Source organism: Octopus bimaculoides, chromosome 6, assembly GCF_046866305.1.
Source record: "Octopus bimaculoides isolate indiv1 chromosome 6, ASM4686630v1, whole genome shotgun sequence".
NCBI classification, from domain to species: Eukaryota; Metazoa; Mollusca; class Cephalopoda; order Octopoda; family Octopodidae; genus Octopus; species Octopus bimaculoides.
In genome coordinates this window covers 103,823,177-103,848,176 of record NC_142933.1, presented here as the reverse complement: position 1 = coordinate 103,848,176, position 25,000 = coordinate 103,823,177, and positions in this window count along the sequence as shown.

Genomic DNA, 25,000 nt, shown 5'->3' with positions numbered 1-25,000 from the left:
AGCCGTTTTCGCCGACCTGCTACGTTACGGGCCATAAACACACCAACGTCGGTTATCAAACGATGGTTGTGGGGACAAACACAGACACAAATACACACACACACACGCACACTCACACATATATATTCGACGTATTTCTTTAACATTCCGTTTACCAAATCCCCTCATATGGCTATGGTTGGCCCGATGTTACAGTAAAAGACACTTACCCAAGGTGCCACGTAGTGGGACTGAACCCGGAACCATGTGGTTGGGAAGTAAGCTTCTTACCACATAGCCACTTACACTTGCTTATATATTGTTGCATCGGCACGCTGTTGCAATTATATGAACGAATATAATTTATCTATATTTTTGATGTAACACCGTCGACAGCAAAAATCTGCAATGGTTACGAAGTGATGAGTGAAAAAAACAGAGAACCACCTGCGCGCACGCACAGATAGCATTCCTCAACAATGTGTCAAATCTTGAGAACAAACTGACAGAATTTTCGTTGTATCTTGGGAGGGACATAAAGTCAATACGCATTTCTACTTGTTCCATTATACTATTAATCATCGTCATCCTCTTGCTCCTCCTCCTCATTGTTATTATTATTATTATTATCATCATTATTACCATTCTTATTATCATTCTTTCAATTTTGTTTTCATTTCTTGCCGAATGTCTTCCCAACACCTAGGGCAAAGAAACTCTCTGTATACATCGGTAGAACCTCAAGATAAACACACCAGATTGTTCATTGACAACGTCATGTGATAGAACAAGAACAGGAAGAAAAACAGAGAGAAAAAAAGAAAGAAGGAAAAAAGAAAAATAAATGAAAAAAGTATCAAGGAAAGGAAAGTGGGGTATGGAAAGAAAATTCGCAGCGACAATTCTCTTTTCAATACGTGTGACGTACCAGATAAAACAATCTTTTGCACTTCCTGCATGGATTGTAAGCCAAGAATCATCCTCAAATATTTTTCCGTTCCTTGTTTCATCATTCCAAGTGCCCCGACTATCACTAGTATTGAGATGCCACATTTTTTCGATTTCAATCAGCAAATCTTTTCTGAGCATATGAAATTCTTTTGCCGAGATAATATAACAAGGTATGCTCATATCAATCAATAAACTGACTTTATTGTTTTGATCTTTCCCAATGATATCTGGTTTATTAGCTTTGATGGTCCTGTCTGTATATACTGGGAAGTCCTAAAGCATCAGTTAGAATAAAGACAGCTGATGAAGGGATATTCCAAGTGGCTTTCCGTTTTCCTATGTGTTCGTTCCGTTGTCTATAGTTCATTGTTCTAACGTCCTGTACCCTGATATGCATATATATATACACATGTAGATGTAAGTATGTACATATATGTGTGTATACATGTATATATATTCTTTGTATTATATATATATATATATATATATATATATATATATATATATATATATATATATATATATATGGATAGTGTACATTATTTATCATAGGTTAACAGTTGTCTCAGATATGCGTTTACGCGCATTCATGTTTTAATCTTATCAATCATGTGATTGAGCTACTGAAAATATAATCGGCGGTTCTCCACATAGTTTCTGTCTGACGAATTCATTCTTGAGGCATTAATCGGTCCCGGATATTATAAGAAGATCATCTCTCCAAATGCGTCGGTGGGACTGAGACCAAAATCACGTGGTAGCAAACTTAATCTCACAGAACATATTTGTGTCATATATGTAATTTAATAACATAACGTAAGATAATGGGAGGTAAAAAAAAAAACGTATGAAACACTACGTAGCCGATCTTTTAACATTATTCCTTTCACAAAGCCTCTATTAATAATACAAAGAGGCTTTATTCATATATTTATAGTGGTGGGAAAGTAATCTTTATTTCGTTTCTGCTGGTGTCTTGCTACAATATATTGTCATTTACAATGATTAATACAACGAAATGAGAAGCAAATATAGTGAAAAAGAAATTACGGTATTTTAATATCCGAGTACTAAAATAACATAAATAATATAAATGTTAAAATAATATAAATGAATGAGATACGTAAGAAAAATATTGAAATTGTGTAAATATGGTATAACACATGTCACCAATTACAAACGTTGATTTAAATGATATGAAAATATTAGCATCGTAGAAGTCTCTGAATGATCAACATTTAGGCCTGCGTATTTGAACGTCTCTTCTTTCACGGACACTAAGCTACCAAGTAAGCATACGTGTGTGTTGTGTGTGTGTGTGTGTGTGTATGTGTGTGTGTGTGTGTGTGTGTGTGCCTGCGTGTGTGTGTGTGTGTGTACATCTGCCTGTGTATCTCTCAACGTGTGTATTTGACTGCTGGTGTGAAGAAACATGGCCAGTAGGACGAAGTAATGACAACGATTAACAGCTTACATGTCTGGTTAAATTATTATGGGAAGTTAAGTTTTAATGAGTTAATAGTGCATGTAGTATATCTCAATATTATTCGTGCTCACCATTCGGATTATTTGAATAGTTCTATTATTATTTCGCTGTATAACTTCAAAACCACCAATCTCCTACATCAGCAACAACCGACCTCAAAACCCAACACAAACGCCAATACTCCAACACCAACGCCTACACTAATAGCAAGCCACGACTGCTTATTTAAAATCATATTAGCATTACAAATATTGGGTAATGTCCAATTTTCTTTTCAATTATTGTCACGCAATGTCTACATATGTTTGCTGACATGAAAGGTATATGGTAATATGAAGCGGTGTTGTTGTAACTACGATTATTATTATTATTATTATTATTATTATTATTATTATTATTATTATTATTATTATTATTATTATTATTATTATTACCATCATCATCATCGTCATCATTACTGCTGTTGTTGCTTTTGTTGTTGTTATTTACTTAAACGCTAAGTTCTTGTTCTGGTTCTGCTTCTATTGATTGCTGTCTTGATTCGGTGATTTGCGTGTGTGTCCCTACAACCTAATACGCTCTCAAATAGCCATCTACATACGCATATAAATATATTCACATACACACTCTCACACAAGCATAATCAAACACACACACACACACCTATCCAATCCCACATGTGTATTTATATATAATTGAGTTTGCTTTTGAGTGTGTGCGTGTATGTGCGTCTCTGAATATATATATTTATATATATATATATATATATATATATATATATATATATATATATATATATATATATATATATATACATATATATATGTATATATGTATGTATATATATATATATATGTATGTATATATATATATATATATATATATATATATATATATATATATATATATATATATTATATATATATATATATATATATATATATATATATATATATATACATATATATATATATGTATATATGTATGTATATATATATATATATGTATGTATATATATATATATATATATATATATATATATATATATATATATATATATATATATATATATATATATATATATATACATATATATATATATATATATATATATATATATATATATATATATATATATATATATATATATATATATATATATGAGAGTGAGTGCTGTGTAGTTTATGAAGGTAGATGTGATTTGAATCAACATAAATATATAATCAGTCTCAATTGGTGTGTCATAAATGTGCTAATGTCGCAAAATACAATAAGTTACCAAACTTAGAAAAAACTTGGACTCTCTATTTTAGCAAAGTAAGCATTAGCTGGTAATTGCTTCGCGAAACATGAACTAACGTATGCAAGCCACGTCAAGTTTTTCAATTACCTTGTTGACGAATATATGTCATTATTTCACGACAGAACAACTGTTTCTTATATGTACTTTACCTTGGTCTATATTTGTAAATATAGGACACGTTTGGATCATATTCAAACTACATAGACATCGCACTAAGTTTACAAATGTTCATTCACAGCTGTATTACAAACAATGGTACAGAAACATAAATTCTGGTTAGTTCCATGGCAATAGCTATTACCAGCGTAAAGACAGTGATTGTATGCGTGTGACATATTTCATAGTGTGTTTCTACTTGGGCAGATGTCTTTCTCTAGGCGTGCACACATACGAGGTGGTGTTGAAAAGTACCTGGGTTTAAGAATACCGCGAAAGGTCTCCAATCAGATCTTTTTCCGAGTTATTTTATAGGTCTTAGGAAAATTGAAGAACCGCTGCAATGAGTGTGTGAATGTGAGAGGGGAGTATGCTGAATAAAATCATAATTAACTGATCCTACTATATTTTCTTTTACCAAAACCCAGGAACCTTGCATCATCACCTCAGTATATATATACATGTGTGTGTGTGTGTATACATTCAAAATATACAGGGTATGATGGCTAAATTGTCACATTCCATATTTTTAATTGCACACATGAACACCGTTTGCTTTTGATTTTCTCGGCTACATAGTATAGTAGGGGCAGTTGAACACTGTCTGTAAGAAAAAACATCATCATGACACAATCAACTCTGCAAGGAATTTGGAAACGATATGTACTGTTTGGTCCTCGCATGAGAAGCTCGAATACGAACATTTCAGTGTTTGGGTGTCAATCTGAGGACTTGTTCCGAGTGTGATAAAAATGAAACATCTAGTCAACATCACGGCGTTTGGAATGATCACTAGCGACGGGGAGGTTATACCTCCATCCATCGTCGAACATGGCCTCAGACTCAACTCAGTGGCCTACATCAAGTGCCTGGAGGAGGTAGTGCTGCCCTGGGTCAAGAGGATGGCTGCTGGGAAACCCAATGTCTGGCAACTGGACTCTACACCATACCACAGAAGCAGGAGAACCGAGTCATGGCTGTCAGAAAATTTCTGCGACCACATCGCTCCTAACATCTTTCCCCCAAACGCCCCAGCCTGCAACCCCCTCGATCATTATGTGTGGAGCGCAGTTGAGCGAGAAACCAACAAAACTTTTTATAACACCGAAGACGAACTGAATGCAAGGATGGCAGCATTCATCAACTTAAACAAGGAGACTGTCGAGAAGAGTCGCTGGAGATTCCGAAGTCGTCTGGAGGACTTAGTTGAATATGAGCGTCTGGACAACAAATACGGATGAACTGTATTTTCGCTTATCTTAACGTTGGATAGTATATAAAGATTTACGTGATCTTTTATGTAAGATAAATAGATTGCATGAATATATTTTCTTTTCTTTATGTGCCTTTTTAAAGCCTAGCCAGGTTAATGAGCCCGGTTTCCCGATTTCTCTGGCGTATGTGTCCCCCCCCATCCCAAGTTGGGGCGAAATAGTACAACAGGGGTCACCACCACCCCCTGTCGGAGCCTCGTGGAGCTTTAGGTGTTTTCGCTCAATAAACACACAAAACACCCGGTTTGGGAATCGAAACCGCGATCTTCCAACCGTCAGTCCACTGCCCTAACCACTGGGCCATTGCGCCTCCACGTATGAATATATTAGAAGACCGAAGACAATTGCATATAAATTTTCAATTTGAATACGTAGTCCAGTGGCTGAGTAGTTACGGGAGGAATTTGTTTGTTTATTTTACTGTGAGGCATTAAATATCTTTTCTTTCAAAATTAGTATTCATATCCTCATTGTTTTGTACGCAGAAAGAAACTACAGAAAAGTTAAATAGTAATTATTGCATGTATGCTATATTTTCTGTTAGTACCCGTTGTGACACAGATATATTTTCTTAGCTACGGCGTTATTCGTCATATGCCGGATACCTTTCTAATCCTACTAAAAACAGTGTCTCTCTAACATAGATCAAATTTTACACCAAACAACATTGTTTCTTTTGTTATTTTATTTATTAAAATTGAATTCTTTCATTTACTTTATAATAAGCAGTAATACGAAATCCTACCGAATAATAGATTTTGCTGGCAATATTTGAATACTTTTACGTGTAAAATGAATTAAAGAAATTAACCATATTTCGTATAATAGTATCTAATCAAAGAATAATTAAAAGGCAGATTTTTATATCGTGTTTAGTAAATCATATTTTGAATGGCTGAAAATGAAACTGTTTCCTGCTTTTTTCTATAATATATTTGTTCGAAAAACAAATAAATCTAAGTTAATATTGCCTGTATGGTTCATTATTTCTCATAATATTCTATATAGGAATCTCGTTGTGAGTAGTTCAATCGTGTTTGCATCACAGATCTGTGTCTAGATACTGATATAATATGGGTAGCACTTTATGAATGCAAGATGCGAAGCGTTGAATGATTTTGTCGATCAATTTAATTATATATCATATAATTTATTAACTCTTCTTATTGTAGGCAGATATTTTAGTTTCTGTTTGACAAATCAATATCAACAGATTCATAGAAACGGAAACACATCACTGATAATGCAAATCAAACAAAGAGTTTCTAAAACAATACAACTATCTATTTCAAAGCAAAGAGAAAAATATATCTGACACAAAACTCACCATCGCCATCATCATCATCATCATCATCATCATCATCATCATCATTATTATCACCAGCAGCAGCAGCAGCAGCATCAGCAGTTTCATCATCGTCGTCGTCATCATCATGATCAACATCATCATAGTGGTGGTGGTGGTCATCGTGGTCACGTCGTCGTCGTCGTCATCATCATCATCATCATCATCATCATCATCATCATCATCACCATCATCATCTTCATCATCATCATAAACAAACACAAGTACAGCAACAATAACAAGATAAGCAAGCATCTCAACAATTATGAACCAGAGTTCTGAATTTGGTTTCCACACATTGAACGCGACTAGTGCTGCCATAGGACAAAATGATGGTGTTTTATGATGCGTCGTATATTTAGAATATCCCCTAAACTTGTCATTGCCTTTATTTTTGGAGTGGTCATTAATCATATTCAGTTTATTTGTTACAAGTTAGCATATTATTACTCCCTTAGTTTTCTAAGTAAGCAACTAAATAGTCCATTGTTACTTCATTTTGAAAAACAATAGTCTGTGATTTTAGGAGAGTGTTTTTTTTTTAGCTACTTATAGCATAATTGTAAGCGATGAAGTAGCTGCATCGGTCTGGGAGAGTTTTTATTTGTCTCTGTAACTGATCTGCGGCCATGCATTTGGATCCTAAATCCTTCGTTTTAGGATCACCAGTACTTTCTATCTTCCCTTCTTTCTAGCTCTCCTCTCTAACTACCGTTGTCCAACCAGTCGTCATGATTGACCGCTTAATCCACAAGTCTTTTTTTATTCTCTCTTTGTTAAGTTCCTGGTGTCCCTTTCTATTAAAGAGCGTAGCCTCAAAACGTAGAAGACTTTCTCACTTTCCTGAGCGACAAACTAATACACCTGCTTGTTGTTCATACACCTCCTTGTTGATCATACACCTGTCTTCTTCTTTTGTTTTTCTGTAAATTCCAACCATATCTATATCTATATATTTTTATTTATTTCGGGCTCAGCCCAGTTGCATGACTCCTTGAGCAAGTGTCTTCTACTATAACCTTGTGGGCGGATTTGATAGACGGAAATTAAAAGATGCCCATCGTAAATATACACATATATGTATTGGTGTGTCTGTGTTTGTCACCCCACAATCGCTTGAAAACCAATGTACGCTAGCGGTTCAGCAAAAGACTCCGATAGAATCAGTACTAGGCTTACAAAGACTAAGTCCTGCTGTCGATCTGCTCGATTAAAGGTGGTGTCGCGGGCAAATAAGTAAAACGAGTAAAATAAGAAAAGAATATATACATACATACATACACACACACACACACACACACACACACACAGATACATATATATGTATATATATATATACACACATTTATATGTATGCTTGTGTGTGAACATATATATATATATACATATATATAAACATATATATATATGTGTGTGTGTGTGTGTGTGTGTGTGTGTGTGTGTATGTATAAGTGTATGCATGTATACATGTATTCACAGAAAATTTTTATACACACATATATATATGTACGTATATATGTATATGTATATGTATATATATATATATATATATATATGCACAAAATATTATATATGAGTATGTGTGTATATATATATAGAGAGAGAGATATTATTGTACATATAAATTTATATGCGAGCGTGTGCCTTTGATTATATATACTTTTAGTGTAACCTGTTTAAAAATTCCAAACACATATTATAAATTTGTCAAAAGGCGATATCTTTTAATAAACTATTTTCCATTGTTCGAATATAAATTAAAACATTTTTCAAACTAATATTTAAATTGTATACTATATATTTCAATTTCTTCTAATAATCTCTCTGGAGCCAGTTAAGATAAAGAACTCAAAGCTAATTCTGAGAAGTAATAAACATTGAATATCCATAATGCCCACTTCTTGAAAATATATTTTGATTCGCCTATAATTTTCTAGGGAATCCGGTTCACCTTCAAAGTTATCTCTGAGTCCTTTATTGTCTAACAAACTTCTTTTGAGTTGTCATCTAGAATTTACCTCAGTTTGCTGATTCAACAAGAATATTTCATGCACATATGAATTGAAAAGACGTGTCAAGTATCAGACTTTCTTCAAAAGTATTGCGTTCAGTAATTATTCTTGTCTAACTACAAGACTTTAAAATCATTATGAAAAAGCATAAAGGATGTAAGAATGTTAATTTGCGACGCTACTATATTTAGTTTTGTATATACCATTAGCAAATCCTATTAAATAATATATTTAAATTTGGCATAAGCCTGCCTATTTGTAGGCGTTGGGAACGAGGAGTTGATTAATTGATCCCGGCTTTCAGTTACTACGTGTCGTAAGAAATGCAGAGCTGATCTCAACCTGATTTACCACGTACAGAGTCAAAAGTAATTGTGAGAATACTTTATCTGACGCACTAACGATTCTAATCTTCACCGTGTTAACACAAATAATGGTTTCAAATTATGGCACAAGTTCAGCTGAGTTTGCTGGGAGGAGAAGACGTACAACGACCTTAGTGCTTGGCTGGCACTTATTTTATTCGATCTCGAAAGGTTGAAAGACAAATGTAATCTCAGCGGTATTTGAACTCAGAAAGTTAATCCTTTAGAAGTACAACACGCATAAATAATCTTTTCTAGTGAAGGCACAAGGCCTGAAATTTTTGGGGAGGGGACTAGTCGATTACATCGATCTCGAAAAGATGAGAGGGAAATTCGACCTCGGCGGAATTTGAGCCCGGAACGTATCAGAAAACGATATACCACAATCATTTTTCTCGGTGTGCTAACAATTCTGCCAGTTCACCGAATAAAATGTTGAATGCAACAATTAGTAATTATTAAAATCTTTTCTACTATTAAAGGCACAAAACCTGAGATTTGTGGGGAGACTAACAGTCGATTACATCGACCCCAGTGTTTCAGTGGTACTTAATTTAGCGATCCCGAAAGGATGAAAGGCAAAGTGGACCTAGGCTGAATTTGAACCGAGAACATGAAGAGACATGGAACGCTGGTAACTATTTAACCAGGTGTGCTAACGACTCTTTTCTACTCTAGGCACAAAGTCCGAAATTTTTTAGGGGGAGGAAGCCAGTCGATTAGATCGACCCCAAAAGATGAAAGGCAAAGTCAACTTCTGCGGAATTTGAACTCAGAACGTAAAGACAGACGAAATACCTATTTCTTTACTGCCCACAAAGGGCTATACACAGAGGGGACAAACAAAGACAGACAAACGATTAACTCGATTATATCAACCCCAGTGCGTAACTGGTACTTATTTAATCGACCCCGAAAGGATGAAAGGCAAAGTCGACCTCAGCGTAATTTGAACTCAGAACGTAACGACAGACGAAATACCGTTAAGTATTTTTCCCGGCGTACTAAAAATTCTGCCAGCTCGCCGCCTGAACAGAGCTAAATAATACAATGTGCTTGCAAATGGTATTCCACTTACAATGACGCTATTTCTAATCGCATTTTATATCTATGCGTTATATTTTCTTTCGTAAAAACTGATCTGTTCTTTTCTTCAAGATGTATGTTACAAATTTTAAAATGAAGTAAAATATAATAACTGCACATAATTCTTCAAAAATAGTTCCGAATTTCCCATTTTTCATGCTTTCAATACCTGTAAAAGTAGTATTAATGATATAAACAGTAATGATGGATAACGTTGTTTTGCAGCGCGTTTATTTGAGCAATTATTTCGATGAATTCCTATTAAAGAAGAAAATAAATAAATGAATATACATATATATATATAAGAAATAAATAAATTGTAAAAACTACCAGAAAGAAATGGCTGCAAAATCAAAAACAACATTTACAAAAGACTCCTTTCCACAGAGTTTACTGTGTTAACAACGAAATTGTTATCGTGAATTCTTTTGTACTCTAGGCCCAAAGCTCGAAATTTTGGGGGAAGGGACCAGTTGGTTAGATCAACCCCAGTGCGCAACTGGTACTTAATTTATGGAGCCCGAAAGGATGAAAGGCAAAGTCGATCTCGGCGAAATTTGAACTCAGAACACAAAGAAAGACGAAATACTGCTAAGCATTTCGTCCGGTGAGCTAAGGTTTCTGCCAGCTCACCGCCTTTAAGACAGACGAAATACCGCTAAACATTTCGCACGACGCGTTAACGTTCATTTTACTTCCTTTATATTCTCTCTCTCTCTCTCTCTCTCTCTCTATATATATATATATATATATATATATATATATATATATATATATATATATATATATATATATATATACCTTTGGCATTACAACTACTCACCACGTGGGGATAATTGAATCTCTCCTCCTTCCGTTTTCTTACTATGCATATATATATGTATATATATATATATATATATATATATATATATATATATATATATATATATATATATATATATATATATATATCATCGATTAATGGACAAGTGTCTTATATTCATTAGATGAAACACGTTCAAGTAAGATTGTTGTGGTTTCAGGTGAGTCATCCTGAATTGACTCCATCTATCGAGCAAGCTGCGATCTTTTTGTAGATATGTTCTTTCCAATTCCTAATTCCCCCAAGAAATTCAAGTACTAGAAATGTATACTCCGCTCAGTAAAAATTAATGATACAGTGGAAGATGTACATTATTTATATTATTTACATTATTTATATTTGACGGATATGTGTCCTCATCTTGTTTGTTGTTAACAACGTTTCGGCTGATATATCCTCCAACCTTCATCAGTTGTCTTGGGGAAATTTCGAAGCTGGTTTCTCAATCCTAAGGTATTTTTTTATGTTGTTGTTGTAATTATTATTATTATTATTATTATTATTATTATTATTATTATTATTATTATTATTATTATTATTATTATTATTATTATTATTATCATATATATATATATATATATATATATATATATATATATATCAGGTGACGAATTGTGCGAGTATTTGAAGTACCGACGCTGCCTAACTAGTTATAATGTGATATAACTCACAAAATGAATGGCATTTGTCACTGAGCGGGGTTAAAATCATCTGCTTGAAAACAATATAGATGTTACATTTTTATTTCAAAAACCTTTATATGTGGAGGCTACAAGGATTACAAGAAACAATCGAAGACATCCTGTAAACGGAATAAAGTGTAGAATGTTTGTAAGCCAAATCATTCATCAATTAGTAAGTGAGATTTTTGACTACGCGGAATTTTTCATCAAGAACAAGTTATAGGTTTCTTGCCTTTGACTAAAAACATCGTGCAGAAACATTTAGGTACGATAAAATAATTCGGTCTCTCACATCACACTTCATAGTAGCAATGTGATTACAATATTATAATCCGTTTAAAAGCAATTCCTATCTATTTGCATATTAAGTCAATAATAATCAAATAATAAAATGATTTTACTGCTTCGCCATTATGTAATTTCTGCAAATGAATATTCTCATGAAAGATTTAAATGACTTAAATTGCTGATTTAGCGACAACATTGTTTTCGCATATTCGTTTGAAAGAATCGTCTGCTAAAAGGTTTGCCACAAGTGTTATGAATGTGAAATTCCATCTTTTATAAACAAACGCATTTAGAAAATGATGACAAAACACAGTGAACATATACAACGTAAATGCCTTATTTGCGAACATTTCTACGTATTGGGTATATAACAATGTTACGCTTGATGTGATGATGTTCTTTATGAGTACAAAACATAATGATGACTTACTTATCTGCCAAACGTCTACACAACAGCAAAATTTACAAATGGTTTTATAAAAGACATAAATACTGCAACAAGACATTAATATATCTGGAACAACTAAAATTGTTGTAATAAAAATACTTGTTTCTTGTGTTTTATACTCTTGAAAGCAGACAGATAATTGCTCCGATATATCCAAGCATGAAAAGATGCTAGCTGCGACGGAAAAAATAATGATAGTTAATATAAATGTGATGGTAGGCTTCATCGCGCAAATTTTGCTATGTTTCAATGGAAAATATACACTCAGAAATGTTTGAAAGGATATAACAGTTGCTATCCATATGGAACTGATTCTAGAAACGTTCCATATGAAAGTAAATATTTTACATGTCTTCTGATTAAAATAGAAAAAAATATTGAAGTCACTCAAATAGAAAATCTCTAATAAACAAGCAAACATGACCACTGAATCTACCACGTTTAGTGTCATCACATATAGTGGTAGTTGAGATTTGGAATTTCTCTTTTTCAAATTAGTGATAAAACACCAAATATTCATAAATATCCCAATGACGAACAATACAGCAAATACGATGGTTGCAACATTCGTAAATCTGAAAACTCCCTGCTTATTAAACATTTCTTATAAATGAAAACTACTTAATTTCAACTCTTAATAAGCTGTTATATCAAATATTATTGAACAAATAATGCACGTCTTGCGTAATATTGTTTTGTATTTACTTACAGAATGTACCAAAGAAAATCTCCGTAAATATCCAGTTAGTGAAAATGGTGGTAATTTATGTAATGTTTTGTAACTTGTATGCTAAAGGGACAATAATAGTTCTGTGTTTTTTTTCCTTTAAATAATCTCCAAGTCGATTTTTGCAAAATGTATCACAATTTTATATCGTTACTCTTGATTCAACTTTCGTAGAGATATTAGGCAAGTGTTCTTGCTACAGCGCTGTTTTTATGCATGACGGTTCTCCATTTTAAGAACTATGAAAAGAAACTATATATATTCACTGGTTTTGTATAACCGTATAATTACATACGATAATATTTATTAGCAATCGCCTTCGACGGATTGACAATGCGTAAGAGAAATCAATAAGTGGAACAGGTGTTTCTTAAAGCAAATAGAACAAAACAGGTATAAATAATCCAGTATATCTTTGGATATTTTATGACGAGAAAGTAGCTTCCAAACAAAATCACTGACATCAGCACTGAAATAATCTACGTTCATATAAACACCCATCACAAATGAGGTTGCATTTTTGATGATAATGATGACGACGATACATTTAAATTCATCTCTATATTCATCTGTATGTCAATATTAGATAAGAAAGTAAACAAATGTTATTCTTATAGTGGGTGGTGCTAGATTTACTTTTTCCTGTTATTATTTGTATTGGATTAGAAATTCTCTTTGTTATATCTAATCTAATTGATTAGAGTTTAACACAAGCGAACTATGTGGACAATATGACATATACATACATACATATATACATACATACACACACAGAGACACACACACAGACACACACACACACATACACATATATATTTATAAAACAGTGAGAGAGGCCGTTCGACAAGCAGACAGAGTAGTTCGTTTCATTTCTAAATTACTGAATTTTCATTAACATTTATATAAGAATAAATACGTGTGAGGGACTTTTCTGTTACGACGTCTCACTAAATCAGTGATCGATAAGTGCTTTTAATAATACAATTTCACTCTAAACCAGGATGAGCCCAATATGAAATGCATGTGACTATTAAAGAAACAAAGTGGTTTGGACGACAGATGCTCAAAGCAAGTACACACACACACACACACACACACACACACACCCACGCACACACACACACACACACACACACACACACACACACACGAGTGGCTGTGTGGCTGTATGTTGCTTACCAACAACATAGACCTGGATTCAGTCCCAACGTGGGGCACCTTGGGCTAGTGTTTTCTACTGTCACCTTGGAACAACCAAAGCCTTGTGAGTAGATTTCTTAGACAGAAGCTGAAAGAATCCCGTCTTATATATATGTATATACTAGCAGTGGCACCAGGCGTTGCTGGGGAATGAAATTGTTGCTTCTATACTTGAAGAAAAAACGGCAAAATATGCTGTATAGAAATTTGAGGACATTCTGTAGATGGACTCTCAGATGAATGATGGCTGGGCGCCTCTCATGAATGGGGAAAATTGAAGATGTGCCAAAAAGCCTCATTGGTACTTGGAAACTTTTACGAAAATTAAAATGGGGATTAAATGAAAAAAATGATTTACGTGAATATCCTCACAAGAGTAATTGAAATAAATGGCGATTGTGGAAACCCCCACGCACGCACGCACGCGCGCACGCATACACACGTGTGTCTTTGTAAATATGTTTCTATACATTTATGTATGTGTGTGTTTGTAAGAGACAGAGTGTGAGTGAGAGAGAAAGGTTTGTTGTCATGTATACGTACATGCATAAACGTACATACATCTTTGGATGTATGCATATGACAACACAGCCCTTGACTCACTCACACTCTGTCTCTTACAAACACGCACGCATGCACATACACACGTGTGTCTTTGTAAATATTTTTGTATACATTTATGTATGTGTGTGTTTGTAAGAGACAATGTGACTGAGTCAAGGGGTGTGTGTGTGCGTGTGTATGTGTGTGAGACAGAGTGAGAGAGCGGTGTGTATGTAGTATTTAATCTCTCTCTCATACACACGAACACACACACATACAAAATAGCTTTTTGCCATTGTCACGTCAATACCGGAAGTTGACATTGAGGAACCTTTTTAAAGAAGTGAATTTTAATTATAAAGCAATATTATTCATTTTTAAGTAAAAAATCAAATGAAGAGCCTAAGATTTATCCGAGGTCAAATTATTCACGCATCACAAGTATGGAAGCATTTGGTGAAGTCGATTTCACGTGAAAAACGATTACACACACATCTCTGTTTTATATATAGTATAGATATGTTTGTGTGTCTGTGCTTGTCTCCCCACCATCACTTGACAACCGATGTTGATGTGTTTAAGTCTCCGTAATATAACGGTTAACCAAAAGAGACTGATAGAACAAGTACTAGGTTTGCAAAAGTTTAAGTCCTTGAGTCGATTTGTTTGACTAAAGGCGGTACTCCAGCAGGAAACAAATAAAAGAATAAATACATATATTTATATAATGTCACTATGTATGGCACTTAAATTCTAGCGCATTTCCCCAATACCCACAGCTCCATAAACAGCTTTCCCGCTTGGCTTCTAACGCTTCAAATTCCTTTTTCACTTCACTGGTTATCTTCCTTTCTTGATCGTTCTCTGGCGACTTTCTTTATTCTGATGAATGTCAAACATTCAAAAGGTTACGACACTTTGTCTTACCAATAAATCTTTAAACTAATACCATACTTCACCAAACGCTATTCCCCGCTGTATTACTTTTTTATTATTTGGTGTACTTATATCACTCACGCATACACACACAGACGCACATATAGAAGTGAAACGCACACACGCAGGCATACACCGGTTTGTTTCCTAATACCTAATGATGTTAAGCTGTCGATATTTTGTGAACCGTGCCAGTCGCCTTAAACTTACTGACGAGCTATCGAAATAATACACATTCATAAAACTAATAAGATATCAAGCGCACACAAGATATCATGCTTAGCCATAAGAAACTTTTCACATAAACCAGGTGTCAAAAGCACCTGTTTTTTTTTTGGCGTTCTGGTATCTTTTATATTGTATACGCTTCAGTCATTGGTGTGCGGCCATGCAGGGACACTGCCGTGAAGAATTTTAGTCGAACGAATTGAGACCTCAGTATTTTTGTCATAAGCTTGGTACTTATTCAATCGGTAAAGTACGTTGCAATTTTGTTCCTCAACAGAGTTTAGTAGCATTAAATTTGAATCCTATAGAAATCTACGATTTGGCTTTATTTTATATTAGTTTCAATGTCTGGTATAAAGCCAATAATATCGTGACAGGAGGTAAGTCAATTACATTGATACCAAGCGCCCAACTAGAACTGTTTTATCGACATCGAAAGGATTAACGGCAAAGTCGGCATCGACGAAATTTGAACCCAACGTAGAGACGGACGAAATACAACTAAACATTTCGCCCGTCGAATATCATCCCGCTCCCTTGGCTTTATTTATACTGGCACAACGCCAGCAAAATCGGGAGACGAGATAAGACGATGAGTAATCGACTCGGAAATTATGAAAAGCAAAGCCGACCTCGGCGACATATCGAACTGAGAATGCAAAGAAGGTCGAAGTGCCGATAAGCATTCTCTTCAGTGTATGAAAGACTATCGTAGCTTGCCGCCTTATGGGGTGAAATTTATATTATGAACTTTAAGACTGTAGAATAAGGTAAATTACTTCCCACTCATCTCTCAATGGGTGGTGCCGTGTCATGGCGATTTAATGAGTTACAAAAAGGTACCCAGCCTCCCTTAACAGCCGTATCACAATATCAAATGAATTTTGGTGTAGAGAGCAGCTTCTTTCTGTAGATAACATCTCAAAATACGACCGGATGTTTATAATTTGAACGTTTGATCGTATATGTTTTCAGTCCCAATTATCTAAAGAGAGATTTCAAAAAGAAAAGCCTATTTTATCGAATTAGAGATCTATACCGTTAAAAAAACTGGAAAGAAAACAAGGAAATGTATCATATGTCATTGAATTGTATCGGGAAGCCATAGCGATGACGGAACAATTTTCGATTGTCGATAAGTACTACATTACCAATATAAAATCTTTAAGAGACACACATTCAGTATAGCCTACTACATAGCAAAGACATATATATATATATATATATATATATATATATATATATATATATAAGGGTAGAAATTAATACTATTGAATAACACCAATTTGAACCAGAGATCAGCATACGTAAAAGAAACGTCCGTGGATTGTGACTTATATTTGAATATAAATAAGAGGAGAGACCACTAAATGATCTTTTGTATGCTAAAAATAGACGTCAAACTGTTCTCCCACGAAATATGTGTTCTTAAATTCGCAAGACGCTAGCTGTTTACCAGCTAGACAAATGAAACGAAATAAACATAGCACTTAATTCCCTACCTTAAGGTTTCGCCATGAATAATTTAATCATTGTCTGTGGCTCCTCAGTGAAATCGGTGCTGATGCATAACAATGGAACGGGACACCACCCATCTCTATGAGAGGATACGCGTGTATAGAATTTCTCTATCACGTATCGTAACTTCGATTCAGACGCCCTCGTAATAGCGTGCTAAGCCAGAAAAAAATTGCAAAGAATAAAATTCATCAATGAATCAATTGGCTAGGGAACACAAATATTTAGATTTAAACAATTAATATTATCAAATGATACCAATTTGAACCAGTGGCCAGCATACGTAAACAACGTCCGAGGACTGTGAATTATATTAAAACATAAATAAGAGGAGAAACCAGTAAGTGGATCCATTCTATGCTGAAGATAGACGTCAAACCATTCAAAATTTACAACCACACCGGTAACCTTATCTTTCTATTTTCCGCTTCTATTCATCTCACACTAACATCTCGCGTAATATGTAGCATAGATGATATTGTGTACATCAAAGCCCTTTCCGATGGAAACAGCTTCTATTTGTCTATCATATTTACCCAGTCTGAGCGACCCATACTTTTTCAACTCTATGCCCAAATAATCTGCCTAGAACACAAAATTACCGACCATGCCTATGAAATTTAAATGTCGATGGCATGCTATAATTTACAGAAAAAAATTTAATGCATATGTCTCACCGACGTAAAAAGCTTACACAGTCCACCATTCTTCGTTTAATCAAAACAAAACAACCTTCCGACCCCGCTCAACCTTCCGTACATGAAATATATAGAATCCCATTTAATACATTGCACATTTTGATACACCTATGACCTACGTGCTTAGACGAAAAGATACGAAGTGTCTACCTGTAACAGACAATGTTATGTAAACAAGATAGACATGTTATTCCGACGCAGTCTAGATAAAACTTTTTTTATTTTTTTTTTATAAGCTGATGTAATTTACGCCATTTGCAACCATGGAAACTTTGATAAAGTTATGATGAACACCATTTTAAATTTCCATAATATCATTAAAAACACATAGAATCATTGTGTCTAGTCAGATGTAAAATAGTATTCGATATATTTGTTCGCAACCGATCATCTTAAGATTAAATTTTCAGAATAGATATGTTTGAAATATTAATCACATAGAAAAAAAAAAAAAGAACGCAAATCAATAGTAAAGAAATATAACATACACTATCATATGAACATTTACAATTTCGTTAATTTATATTCATTTATTTTAATAAATTCATTTATAATTCTGCAATGCCTCCCGCATATTTTAATTAATTGTAATATGAAAATCTAAATGTTTTCACGGATTTCAATTAATTGATTTCACATTATTCATTATTTAATTACAAACAGCATTATACATTTAAATTCGTATGGAAGTGTTCATCATATATATATAAAAGATAAATGTACGTCTGTCTGCGCTGATATTTATATGTTAATATTTTTTCTCAATGGTATTTCATAGACGGTATATATATATTTTTTAACGACAGCTATAACTTTTAAAATGAATTTATTTGGGCATTTCTATAGCATGACATTTAGCTCAAAGATCAAGTCGTATCTGTTTATGACATGGTAATTTTTACACTAACTTGGTTATTGCTCAACAAAATTTTCAAACATAGTCCGAAATAATAGTTTTTCTCTGCATTTACAAAAAGAAACTCTATATATATTCTTTAATGCCAATATTCAGTAAGCCCGGAGTCAAACATATAAGCAACATAGATGTAGGGAACAACGAAATATGGTCGTGTAAAAAGAAAAGGTTCTTTTATATGAACGCTAAACTGATCAGACTATATATGTATATATATATAAAGGAGAAAAATTATGGTAAATAAACAAACGACATAAGGTCTACTGAATGTAAAACGAACGGCCGACAAACAGAAGGGCCGTAATTCTTCATCAGTTATCGACCAATTGGAAATGTGCAGTTTCGCACCTTTAACGATAAAACTGAATGCTTCCCCATTTGGCGTTCCCCGGAAAAAAAGTTTTCTTGCGGAGCATTAGAGACGAGACAAAACAAAAGAAAACAAAACAACCAAAACAGCACGGAGCATGATCTAGAACCGTGGACAAGGACGACCAAAATACAGCCTTCGGGTCAAGGAGACGAAAATAGTGTGTAACGCTTAGAAAATGTCATTCATATATATATATATATATATATATATATATATATATATATATATATACATATCATAATAATCAAGGATAAACTGTTTTTTGTCCATTTCCGTCGCTTTCAGCCCGTTTCTATGTGATAAATAAGGTTGATTTAGAGCCATTTAGCGTCTACTTCTAGCATGTTGAGGTACTCAGTAGTTGGTCTTATTATAACTGTATACATACATACATACGTAAATATATATATATATATATATATATATATATATATATATATATATATATATATATATATTTATATATATATTTATTTATTTATTTATGTGTTTCAGCCAAGTGGCTGCGGTCATGCTGGTGCACCAACGTGATTTTCACGTTCCTTGCATGGCTCTTCTCCCCCACCTGACATGGTCCAGTCGAGAGTTTTGATGGCACATCTGGTGTATAGGAGAATTTGACATAGCTGCCCTAAACTGCGTCTCATTACGAGCCATTGGTTCGTCTGGTATCGTGGAGAGGAAAGTGTCAAGTTTTGTCTTGAAGACCTCCGCATCCATGTCTTGCATGTCTCTCAAAGGTTTTGGCAGGGCATTGAAGAGCTGAAGTCTTCTGAAATCGAGGCTGCTTCAGTATCTCGTTCTTATGTGAGATGCAGTGGACGGTACCTCTGGCACCATGCAGTGGCGACCCGTGCGGGCATTCCTGTAGTACTTGATGCCAAAGTTTGGCACCAATCCTTCCAGTATTTTCCATATGTATATTATTACATATCTCTCCCGCCTGCGCTCCAGGGAGTAGAGACCTAGTGCCTTCAGTCGCTCCCTGTAGTTCATCTGTTGGACTGTGGCGATCTTTTTTGTATAGTGCCGCTGAATTGCCTCGAGTTCTGCTGTCCGCTTAACACTGTGTGGTGACCACAACTGAGAGCAATAGTCTAGGCGGCTCAGAACAAATGTCTTCCACAAAGTCAACATGACTTTTTGATCCCTTGTACGGAATGTCCTCAGTATCCACCCTGCCAGTTGTCTGCACTTTGCTGTCAACTTGATAAAGTGCATGTGACATGATGCATCACTACACATATTGATGCCCAGATCTCTTACTGTTTGTGGTTCTGGGATTGCAGTACCTCCAGGCCCTGTGTATGCTAGTTGGGAGGTACTTGTGGTCTTGTAGCGCAGTACTTGAAATTTTTTTGTATTGGACTGCATATTATTTTGATCTGCCCACTCATATATTGCATTTAGGCCATTCTGCAGGCTTACAGTATCATCAGGATTCTTTATTGCATTAGATATCTTTGTGTTATCAGCATAGCTAGTGACAGTGGCACTCCGAGTGACCGTATATATATTTACATTTATATATATATATGTATATATACACATATATATACATATATGTATATATATATATATATATATATATATATATATATATATATATATATATATATATATATATATAGTATATATATATATATATATATATATATATATATATATACATATATATATATATATATGTATATACATATATATTCTTTTTTCTATTCCTCTACGTGTTTCAGTCATTTGACTGCAGCCATCCCGACCTTGATGACTGCCATAGGACAGGAAAGTATTCTAGTCCTTATATATTCAATAAGACATTCAATACTTCATTTCATTTTACTATTTATATTATATAATCCATATTCTATATCCCACATTAATTTTATAAGAATATAAATAAAACATAAAAAACAGAGTTGGAACTCTTTGAAACGATATATTCCTCATTACACGATCATACAACACCTTTGCTTATATCTTTTATTTTTATTCATATATACATATGTATATGCACTTGCACACGCGCACACACACGCACACACACACACATGCACGCACGCACACACCTATATATATATATATATATATATATATATATATATATATATATATATATAGATAGATAGATAGATAGAGAGAGAGATAGAGAGATGCATATATACATACGTACATACAAGCACACATAAGCAGACATGCCGACAGACCGTCACACAGGCAGATAGATTGACAGACAGATAGATAGATAGATACAGACGAATGCATAAAATTATATAGGCGCAGGAGTGGCTGAGGTGTAAGTAGCTTGCTTACCAACCACATGGCTCTGGGTTCAGTCCCACTGCGTGGCACCTAGGGCAAGTGTCTTCTATTATAGCCTCGTACCGAACAAAGCCTTGTGAGTGGATTTGGTGGACGGAAACTGAGAGAAGCCCGTCGTATATATATATATATATATATATATATATATATATATATATATATATATATATATATATATATGTGTGTGTGTGTGTGTGTGTGTGTGTGTATGTATGTATTTATGTGTGTATATGTTTGTGTGTCTGTGTTTGTCCCCCTAGCATCGCTTGACAACCGATGCTGGTGTATTTACGTCCCCGTAACTTAGCGGTTCGGCAAAAGAGTCCGATTGAATAAGTACTAGACTTACAAAGAATAATTCCTGGTTTAAAGGCGGTGCTCCATCATGGCCGGAGTCAAATGACTGAAAGAAGTAAGAGAGTAAAAAGAGTATATATTGAAGAGAAGTGAAGACAGACAGACAGAGACATAGTGTGAGATTACAATGAATATATCCATTCAAAGTTGAATATTCCGAGATGGACTATGTTTTTGTGTTTGTTATCGATTTTGCAATCAAGAAAATGAATGAACATTTGGAATCCCTCGAGCCACCCAGAAAACTAAATGTAGTTTTATATCGTAAAACCGATTGCATCCGATATTCTTATTTGGAGAACGTTATGCGTCTAACTAGTTCAAAGACGCGGAGTTATTCGTACCAGTGGTAAAATTGGTAGTGTTAGTAGATAGTGGATCTGTAGATCAGACATTTTAATTTGTTCATGAATGAGACTTTAACAATATTTTCGATGGCTTATGTGTAATGTAATGCCAAATGTTTCGTTGTGCAGCAGAAATTTAGTCCTATCACAGATGTAAGAGCATTATTGCAATAAGAATATATATATATATATATATATATATATATATATATATATATATATATATATATATATATATATATATATATATATATATATATATATATATATATATATATATATATATATATATATATATATATATATATATAAGTTCTGCAGCCGATGTAGAATCCATTTTTTTATGAAAGTATACGAAGTGACCAATCATGAGGAGGTAAATGTTATATATGTTACGAATGTGTGGGCGTAAGGTACGGACACGAAAGATTGTTGCGAAGACCGTTTGTAATGTTTTTGAAACGTCAATTAGGGGATGTGCAACCAAGAGAGAACTAGTTACACAATGATTTTACTCATGATATATACATGATTACTTTTGTCAATTGTTGTCAATTGTTGCTGGATGTATGTATGTATGTATGTATGTATGTATGTATGTATAATTATAGCTCTGCTATGACTGCATATACGGTCATTTTAAAGTAGAACAAAATTAATAGTGATTGACGTTTAATTGTTGGGTAATGAAAACGTATACGATCTAATCATAAACAGATATGATATAAAACATGAAAATACTATGTTGCAAATATTCAGGCGAAACATATACCAATACCCTTACAAGGAACACATAGAAGCAGCTACGCACGCTGGTGTGAATCTTACGTCATCATTATATATATACGTTAGACAATTCATTAGAATCTTGACACACCAGCACGTAGGACGTCAGAAATAGCTAGGTACAATAATATAGGTTTCAGAGTGAGGTGAAGAAATATATATGTACGTATATATATAATATAACAGAGGGATTGATGCTATGACGTATGTAAAAATGATTCATTAAGAAATGTTATTGTGGCGTAACATCATAAAAGCAGGCAATGTATAGAAATGCAATATCCATAATATTATGATATACATTATTGAATCTCCCGAATTTTCAGGTTATACTAAAAGTTAAAGAAATAAATAATGATATGCCACTATGTTGAGGAAGATTGCAAGCTAGATCACGGAATTCCAAATGCCATTCCGCTTCCCTTCATTGATAACTTCTTCACCAATTTAATTGCTTTAGCTGCCATAATTCCATTTATTTCTCCTCTTTTGTATGGCTACACCTAGAATATTACTGCATTATATGGTCTTCCATACCACGCAAAATATTACGGGCATTAAAACTGCCCTGAGAGCAATCAATAAAGTATAAAATTATCAATGATCATGATTACTGGAACCGTTTTACATCATTGAATCATTATTGTCTCTTTGTGAGCGTTACATCATTTGCACAATGTTAAGAATATGACATCAGCATTGCCCAACTAACCCAAATATGAAATTTAGATTTCCTCCATAGCAGGAATCCCGTGCCATACGACGGCTACGCAATTGAAGCTCACAACATATAAATATAATGCAGCACATTTTCTTTTCCTCAATAAGCATGTCTCTGTTTAACATTATCCCAGAAGAAATCGAAAACATTCATCACATTTGAAAGATATCTGAACTAATTTCGTCTAGGTATATGAAACCAGCCACCTACCCTGGGGTATATCCCTGCGGAGGTTTCCTACTTGAATGGGCCATGATACCATAAACCTTTACCTGAAAATAGCTAAACAGATTCTATCATGTCAAGGTATTAATTTAGAGATGGCCAATGCCAAATTTCGGTCGAAACACATCTAAGTTTTTAATATATCTCAATTTATATGTTAAGCTAGATGCACGGAAGTTCTAAGAAAGGTTCTTATCGGTTCCATTTCAAATAGACATTCATACACTTCATTAAACCGAATATCCAGTTCAACAAAGACTTCGTGTTTTTTTGTTTTTTTTTTCAGATACTGAAGATCAGCAGTTCCTGCTCATGATTGAAACCATGTCATGTTCATTCAAAACTCTTCTACAATTACGTGACAAGTCTTATAATTGTCCATTGCCGCTTCAAATCATTGTTAAATAATTGAAAAAGTAAACATCGTTCTCAGAACCAAGTTACACCAGGTTTATATTAATAACTGTAAACAATAGGTCGAGGCATTTAGATAAAAGACAATGTGTCGGAAAATGTGAAAAGTCCAACAATTAAAATCAACAAATGAATTTGTAAAAATTAGTGATAGTGCCACAGGGAAACATTTAATTAATATTTGGTATTTGGATAATTAACAGTATTGTACTCGATACTATTTTTGGTATATTAAAATTGAAATCTTTTCTCCTATGTTGTTTTTGATTATATTTTAAGTAAACAGGCGAATCCTGGAAAGACTTTCATGCTATAACCCACGCATACACAAACACACACACACATACACAGACACACATATGTGTGTGTATAGAAAGTGTCTCAAATGATGTGTATACAATTTAAGGACAGATAAGTGGCGTAATTATCATTGAATTTTAAAGCAAATGAAATG